We start from the raw sequence: 9118 nt of genomic DNA on the forward strand, positions 1-9118 counted from the left end.
GGCGCCAGGGCCAGAGGTTGTCGCCCCCAAGTGGGGTCACAGCATCTTTGGGGGGGGGTCGATGGCACCGACGCCGAGCCATCCTGCAGCCGTCTTTTTGGCTTTGCACCGCAGGCATCTCCGTAAGCTGTCCGAGTTCCTCCCTCCCCTTCGTGTGCCCCTCAGTCCCCTCCATTTCCCATCCAGGCACCAGAATCAATCTGCGTGACAAGTGGCCTTCTTAGAACCGCGGGCCTTCAAAGGGCCTTCTCTCACCTGCCTAGTCCTCTCAGAAGGACACGGGCGTTGCTCTGTGTGGACTCATTTGTCTTTCCTGGCACCTCTCCTGAGGTGCTTTGTCACTTGTTTTGGTTCGAGTCATTTCAGTGTTACTTAAGGTGCTTGGTGCAGTTCCTGATGCTTTGGGGTTCTTTTCCCCGACGGTTTTTCCTTGGTTTTGGTTTTTGGTTTGGGTTCGGTTTGGTTTCAACCCTATCCCGGTGTTTTCTGTCCTTTGGGACTTATTTCTGTTGAGGGAGGCAGATGGAGAAAAGTAGGAGTCTGAGTGTCTTACAACTGCTGGTGATCTACAATATTCACTTTGCAACCAGAGAGCTCTGAGAGGAGGATTCTTGCAGGCTGTCATTCGGCTTTGTCATTCGGTCCCGTCCAGAATGTAGCGCCGGTACAAGTTCTGCAACAGACAGGAACGGGTCTAGCCTTGTTACGCGGGCTTTCTTTTTCCTTGCAGGTTGGACTTGAGACTTGAAACGGCATTTTCCTTCGCTAAAAAAACACGCCCCAGACTCGCCGCAGACTCGGCAGCGTCGCGGATTTCGCCGGACCGCGCCGCTGGCAGAGCCGGCGGCCGACGGGGTCGCGGGCGCTCGGCACCGCGTCGGCTGGAGGCTCCCGTTGGCGCAGCAGCGACGGTCGGGGGCGGCGCAGCTGGACAGCCGGAGGTTTGGTGTCGCGGCGTATCTGCTGTGCGCGGGTTCGCTTCCCCGGGATTTTGGGCTGCTCTGGAAAAACGGGTGGCAGAGCCGGAGAGAAGAGCGGGCGGTGGCTGCAGGCCGAGTCGCCGCTCGGGGAGGGTGCGCTCCGCGGAGCTTCAAACTTTGGAGACGGAGCGCAAAACCGTCGAGCGTCCCAAGTGGACCGCGGCAGGCGTCCTCGCTCCGTCGCGTCGAGGCGCTCCGGTGGTTTTTCCTGGGGAATTCCAAAGTGGTCAGTTTCTATTAGTCTAATTTTTACCGCTTGTTTACGCCAAAACGTTTAAAATAAAAATGTCCGTCACAGTAACCAGAATAGTCTTTGGGAGCAAATACTGCCCGTCGTCCGCTCTAGATATTGCTTCCCACTCTGCAGACAGTACTTACTCCCCATTGATGTAATCAAAGGGCAAGCAGCAGAATATCAACAACAGAGCACTAACTGGAAGTAATACCTGTAGCGAAACAACTCTAACAGGAAAAGAAAAAAATCACGTGTCCTAGTTAATCCACTTCGTGGTAAAGTCACAAAATATTAGAGCGCGCCTAAAGAGAAGAAATAGTACCTAGGATTGAGTAATGACTAAATTTAGTGGCAGATGTTACTTAATGAACCAGGCAGTAATTATTCCCAGTCCGTATTGCAATTCAAAAAATTAATAGTTTAGAGATCCTCTTCAAGTGATAAAGACAGAAAACTAATTGGGAGTCGTTAACAGCTCCATTTAAACATAACCACTGCTAAACAAATTGAACTGGAAACTAATTGGGAGGCTCTAACGCTTAAACGATCACACCGCTGTAAGCAAGCTGGGAGGCAACAGTGACTCCTGCTTAGAACCAAAAGAGTAATCGAAGCTTTAGATTTTTAGATAAAGAGAAATAAAAAAAGGAATCGTTCAATAACGGCTACGTTTAAATGTAGGTACTAAAAGAATTCCCGGGCAGTGGTGAACTAACATAACGCTAAAAGATTTAGATTTAAAATAAAAGGAAAATTAGAAAACCAACAGGGAGTCACGACTGCCAAAATTTAAACATAGCCGTTTGGGGGGGGAGGAGGGGACGGGTACCAATTCCTTCCAAGTAGAGTTAAAAGAAAAAAACGACGCCAATTAAATCCGATGAACAAAAACTTAGATTTCATTTTAGAAACAGACTGAACGCTAACTGGGCATCATGAATGCCCGTTTAACAATACTAGCCATCTTAAACCGATGCACTAAAGATACCCCCGCAGCACCATCAGATGAAAATTTTCTCATTAGGAAGCAGAAATAGAATACCAATTGGGAGCAGTTTAGGGTAACGGTCGTCGTGAACGTACCCCTAATTAGAGTTCTAATTCACAATCCGAAACCGTGATTTCCAACGGTAATTAACCTTTTCCTCTTGTGTCAGTCCGGTGCCTGCGCTTTGCTCCTGCTCCCTTCAGCAGCGGTACACGGAGCGCTCGCTAGCTGTGAGCCGTTCGTTCACCGGCTTTTTGTACCAGTCAACTCTTCAATAGGGCCATTTAAATAACAGACTATTATCTCAAATTCCAGCTCAAACGCGTGGCACGGATTAACGGCGCCCGAGGACCATGCCATTTACTAGTGTCGCCCCGGAGCTGAGCCTGCTTATTGTGAGGCTCTTCTCGCAAGAGCCCCTCACGCACGCACGCAGGTCCCGTCACCGGTGCCCCGCGCCGGCCTAACCGCGGACCGGCAGGGCCGGCGGAGAAGCTGCCCGGAAGCCGTGGAGAGCGAGACGGATTCAACAGCGATTCCTGCCGAAACACGCAAGGAACGCAGCTCTGCACGGCGGGGCGGCGGCCTGTCCCCTCCTGCCCGCGCGGCCCCATCCCCGTCGCGGGCAGCCTCAGCCTTCACAAGATGGCGGCGCCATACACCCCCCCCCCCCCCCCCCCCCCCCCTCCCCTCCCCTCCAAGCACCGGCCGCAGCTCCGGAGAGAAACGACGCGGATGCGGCCCCGAGACGGCGGCGCCGCCACCGCGGCCGGCGGCGGCACTCGTTTCGCGGGGGACTCACCGGCTCCTCCGGGGCTCCGGCAGGCTCCCGCCGCTTCCCCGCGGTCCTCCATGACGCCGGAAGTGCCCCTCAGTCCTCCGAACTTGCGCTCTATGGGCCCGCAGTCCTCCAGGATGCCCAAGTGCCGGTTCGGTGCGGGGGGGCCTGGAGTAGATGAGCCCCGGGCTCTGCCCAGGGAGCTCCTTCTGTGCGAGGCGAGAGCTGTGGGACTGGGCAGGGTCCAGCGGCACCCACAGGAGAGAGTGCCCTGGGATGCAGCTTGGGTTTTGTTTGGTGTTGTTTTTTTTTTTTTTTTTTTTACGTCGGCAGTTTCCTAGGGGGTGTTCAGGGGTGACAGGAGGGTTTTAAAACACACAGCCTTTTTAACTGATAGTTTTGGTGCTGTTTTGTTCTAGGTGCACTGGATTTTCCCAGAATTCCGAACTTTCTGCAGGATGGCAACTTGTTTTTTGTGAGGAGTGTTTGTGACCACATTTCCCTTCCTAGGACTTGAAGGTGAGACTATCGAGCAGCCGTGAGGATGCGCACCACGTCTGCACCTGTCTATGCCCCCCCATCCCTCCGTCCGTGGCTGCAGGTGGGGTTTTTCCCATGCCACCCCCAACTTGGTGGCCTTGCTAAGGGTGGGTGTGCCTGGCCCTACTTCTCGTGTCCCTGCCTCCCATGGGTGTGCTTTGCCTGCTTTGAGTACCCTCTTTATGGGTGTGCATAGCTCACACTGTTGTCCTCGCCCTGTGCTTCTGCCTTGCACCTGCCTCCCATGGGCATGCATTGTCCCCCCCTTGTCCCCGCTCCATGCAGCTGCCTTGCCCCCACCTCTCCAAGTATTGCTGCTCTAGATGTACAGCACCAATAAACTGTTAACATTCCGAACTTTGCTCTGGCACTTCCTTGGGCCCCAAATCCCTAAGACTACCCCAAAATGCCATCACCAGTAGATGTCAGGGGGAATGAGGGGCACCCAGCAGGGACACCCTGAAGTCTCATGGTTTCCATCAGGCTTTCCCAAGGGCAGAGTTGGGTGGGAGAGTGGAAAAGCAGCATTACTTTTTACATTTTCTTCCTACATCTCCCTCTTCTGAGCTCCTTGTCCCTGGGTGTTTCTTCTTGCCTGTGGCCCCTGTTCCTGATGGGCTCCAGGTGTGGCCAGTGGAGCTAATGAGAGGGCTGGCCCTGCTGTGGACTATAAAGGGGCTGCCTGAGGGAGCTGGTAAAGGGGAACTGGCTGAGGAGGAGGTGGAGGTGCCTCCAGCATGGAATGGCTGGTCCCTGTGGTGAGGAAGGGTCCCTCTGAGCTGTCTGTGCTGGAGCAGACCACCAGCACTGGTTTCCAAGAGCTTGATGCCTGCATCAGCTGTGTGTGAGCCGCTGGCCAGCCTGGCAGTGGAGGGGAGTTGAGAGAAAAGTGTTGGGGCACTGAAGGTCTGAGCCAGTGCTGGGAACTGGGGTGAGTCACATGTTCTCCCATGCACATCCCGGTCCATCTCTGCTGCCCTGCCTGTCGCTTCTTCCGCTGCCTGGGAAAGGGCTGCCCAGGGATGGGGAGGGCCAGCAATGGCTTTCTGTCCTGGCCCCTTTGCTGTGGAAGCCTGCCAGGCACCCTGCTGCCATTCCGATGGCACTGGGGCTTCCCCTCAAGCCAGGGGGAGGTGGCAGGGCTGGAAGAAAGTGGAGGCTGAGATGGGGTGCAAAGTCAGGGAAAATGTGGAAATCAAGAGTGGGTGGAAATGGTGTCACTTTTCACATTGTCTTTGTAAGGCTCCCTCTTTCTGTCTTCCTGACCCTATGTGTTAGTTCTTGCCTCTGTTTCTTTTCCCCTATTGCTTTACAATATTTGCCTGTCCCTCGTCTTGTCCTTGCCTTGTGGTCCTGCTGGTCCCTTTGGCCTCTCTCTCCTGCTCCTCCTCTCTCTTATGTATTCCTCCACCTCTCCCTGGGTTTTTTGCTCAGTGTCCTAGTACTCCTCTCTCTACGCTACTGTCCTGCTCCCTGTCCCTCCCCTGTTTGCAGCATCCCGTTTACTGGCTGCCTGTCCCCCACCTCTTCTCTATCTTCCTCCTGCTTTTTCCCTTCTCTTCTCTCCTGCTGTCCTGCTGCGTTTGGGCACTGAGCCTTGTAGCCAGCTCAGTGCCAGGAGTCGTTCTGGGAAGAGGTAAGTAAACTTTTCCTGCCTCCTCTGTGCCCCTGGATGGTATTCAAGCCCCTGGTTGCAGAGCTCGTGGCTGTGAGCAGGTGCCAGGGAGGGGGCCATGTGCTGTGGGGATTTGGCCAGGCCCCTGTTCCTGATGGGCTCCAGCTGGGGCAGGTGTGGCCAGTGAGGCTAATGATGGGGCTGGCCCTTCTTTGGGCTAGGAAGGGGGCTGCCTGGGCATGCCTGCCTGCAGGAGCTGGCTGAGGAGTCAAACCAAGGGGCTTCCACAGGCAGCTGTCTCCAGCCGGTCCCTGTGGCAAGGAAGGATCCCTCCCAGCCATCCCCAACAGAGCACACCACCAGCACACGGCACCAGGACCTTGGCGGCTCTGTTGGCTGCAAGTGGGAGCTGCTGCATGTCCAGGAAACCTCATGGGAGAAGTGCATTGAGTCACCCACTGCCTACTCCTATGGTCAGGCAGCCGGTACTGTGGAGGAGGAAGGGGCAGAGACAGAGAGAAAAGCCTCGGGGCGGTGAAGGTCTGCCGTTGGCACCAGGAGCCACGTGTCCCCTCGTGTGTGTCCGGGCCCATCCCTGCCCTGGTTCTGCAGGTCTCTGCCTGCCTCCTTGCCTGTCCCTGCCTCTGTCTGCCTTTCAGGCTGTCTGCTTCCCCAAAGCTTTTTGCTCTTCTGCTAGCATTACCCTGTAAAGTGTCACCTTCCACCTTTCCTTTCTATGTCTCTTCCTTTCTGTCACCCCACCAGCTCTGATTTCGTTCTTCCCCGTTGCTTGTGACAATGGCATTTCTAGGTCTCCCTCTCTCGGTGTCTCCGTTTATCCAGTTCCCTGTGATTGTGGGAAGGGTGGTAGTCGGGGTCTGGGGTATATGAGCCCTGGTCTCTGCTCAGGGGGCTTATTCTGCTCTGAGGTTGCTGTGGTGTGGGTGTTCTGTTGGTGCTGCCAGCTCGGGAGCTGGCTGGGCTGTGTGGGCATTGGGGTTTGGTCATGGTGAGAAGCGGAAGCATCTGTGTGAGGTAAGAGCTGTGGGACTGGGCAAGGTCCAGCAGCACATAGAGTAGAGAGTGCCGTTGGATGCCAGTTTGTTGTTTTTGATGTCAGTAATTTTATACTGAGTGTTCAGGGGTGGCAAGATGCTTTAAAAACACAGATTTTTTTTTTTTTAACTGAATTTTTTGTTTTATTCTAGCTGCACTGGATTTTCCTGGAACTCTGGACTTCATGCAGGATGGAAACTTTTTTTTTTGGCTGACAGCTTTTCCCTTAATATGACTGAAGGTGAGATTATTAGGTATTAGAATGTGCAACATGTATGCACCTGTATATGCCCCTCCCTATCCACCTGTCCATGCCTCCGTGAGAGGTTTTTGCCCATGTGAGGCTTTTCCCCTGCCTGATCTTCTCGCCGCTGGCTGGGAAACCTGACCAAGAGGTTCCTGTTCCACAGCCTCTTCCCAGTGTCACATTCCACGTCCTGTGAGGGAAATCCTGTGCAATCAGCTGCAGTCGTTGGTCGGGCGATGGCCCATGTGGGGCTGGGAGAGTGTGGAGGGACCAGGGCGAGTGGAAGGGTCCCCCTGCCCCTCCCCGTCCAAGCCTGGCCCATCTGCTGCCAGGGCAGAAAAGCTGGTGACAAAGTGCCTTTAACAGAGCACGGCTTCTTGTTCCCCAAGGGGGCCTTTGGGAATTTGAAATGTTTTCATTCCAGGTAAAGGAAGAGACTCATCTGTGATAAAGTAAAAGCTGCCTGTTACCTTGTCTGTTTCTCTTCTGTTGGTTCACCCTATTTTTATGGGTGAGATGGAGATGGCCTTTTATTTTTAGATGCCCGAATACATTGTCAGTAACCTGTGGTGTCAGGACAGTGAACTTTTGAGCACCTAGACGCCAGTAGAAACATAACCAAAGAAACAGGATGGAAAGTGATGTTTAAATTGGTTTATAATTGATTTGGTTTTTTTGTTACAGCGTTGATGACTGCTTGTCCTGTGGTTCAGTCCACGTTCTGTTCTGTGGAGTCCTCAGTCTAGGACTTTTACATAAAAAAAAAGAAGCTTGTCCTTCCAAAAAAGGACTAGTCCTTCATAGGATTGAGGTGTAGACTTGGAGAGTCTCTTAAAGATGTGATCAGAATTAAAGCTGGATTTCACTTAATGTTGCTGCTGTTTGTCTTCACTTTTGCTACTTTCCCCACTGCTCCGTCATGACTGAACAAATAAAATAATGTCTATCCTGGAGCATGTTAGGCCTATGAAAAATGTACTTGCCTCTGTTTATTTTCTCTTTCTGAGAGTGTGCATATTCTTCTGTTTCTGTGCACTTACTAAGAAATGATTCTGTGAGAATTGTATTGTAGCCAAAGAGGAAAGAAACTGTGTGGAAGAGTTCGGGTGTTCTGAAGAAACGGACGTTTTTCACAATAAAAGCTTTATGTTTTTTCAGTCTGTTAGCTTTTAAAATATCTTTTAGGGGTATGTGAAAACCTGACTGAGATACTGACATCTGTACTAAGAGCGATCAAGGTTAGTGGGGTTTTTTTTGGTGGTTTTTAAAAATTTTTTTTCCTGGCACATCTGCCAGTCATGTTTGGTAGCCTTAGGTATTACAGCACTGGGGATTTGTTATTAGGGTGAGGAAAAGGCTGAGGTACTTAAAGCCTTCTTTGCCTCAGTCTTTAATAGTCAGAGTAGTTACCCTCAAGGTAATCAGCCCCCTGAGCAGGAGGACAGGGATGGAGACCAGGAGAATTCCATCATAATCCAGGAAGTAGTAGTTAATGACCTGCTCTGCCATTTGGACACTCACAAGTCTATGGGACTGGATGAAATACACTCGAGAGTGCTGAGGGAGCTGGTGGAGGAACTTGCCAAGTCACTGTCCATCATTTATCAGCAATCCTGATCAACAGGAGAAGTCCCGGAAGATCAGAGGCTTGCCGATGTGACGCTCATTTCCAAGAAGGGCCAGAAGGAGGATCTGGGGAACTACAGGCCTGTCAGCCTGACCTAGGTACCGGGCGAGATTATGGAGCGGTTCATCTTGGGTGTGCTCGCAAGGTAAGTGCAGGACATCCAGGGAATCAGGCCCAGCCAGCATGGGTTCATGAAAGGCAGGTCCTGTTTGACCAACCTGATCTCCTATGATCAGGTGACCTGCCTAGTGGATGAGGGAAAAGTTGTGGATGTTGTATCTCTGGACTTCAGTAAAGCATTTGACACAGTTTCCCACAACATCCTATTGGACAAGCTGGTGGCTCGTGGCTTAGACAGGAGTACTCTTCGCTGGGTTAGAAACTGGATGCATGGCGAGCCCAGAGAGATTGGGTAAACAGAGTTAAATCCAGTTGGCGACCGGTCACAAGCGGTGTTCCCCAGGGCTCAGTATTGGGGCAGGTCCGGTTTAATACCTTTATAAACGACCTGGATGAGGGGATCGAGTGCACCCTCAGCAAGTTTGCAGATGACACAAAATTAAGCGGGACTGTTGATCTGCTTCAGAGTAGAGAGGCTCTGCAGAGGGATCTGGACAGGCTGGATCGATGGGCTGAGATCAGTTGCATGAAGTTTAACGAGTCCAAGTGCCGGGTCCTGCGCTTCGATCACAACAGCCCCATGCAGCGCTACAGGCTTTGGAAAGTGTGGCTGGAAAGCTGCCCGGCAGAAAAGGACTCGGGGGTGCTAGTTGACAGTCGGCTGAACATGAGCTGTCAGTGTGCCCGGGTGGCCGAGAAGGACAACAGCATCCTGGCCTGTATCAGCAATGGTGTGGCCAGCAGGAGCAGGGGAGTGATCGTGCCCCTGTACTCAGCGCTGGTGAGACCCCACCTTGAGTGCTGTGTGCAATTTTGGGCACCACCGTGTAGGAAAGACATTGAGGTCCTGGAGCAGGCCCAGAGAAGGGGAATGAAGCAGAGGGGTCATGAAAAAATGTCTTATGAGGGGCTCCTGAGGGAACTGGGATTGA

This window comes from Leptosomus discolor, chromosome 18, assembly GCF_034619465.1.
Source record: "Leptosomus discolor isolate bLepDis1 chromosome 18, bLepDis1.hap2, whole genome shotgun sequence".
NCBI classification, from domain to species: domain Eukaryota; kingdom Metazoa; phylum Chordata; class Aves; order Leptosomiformes; family Leptosomidae; genus Leptosomus; species Leptosomus discolor.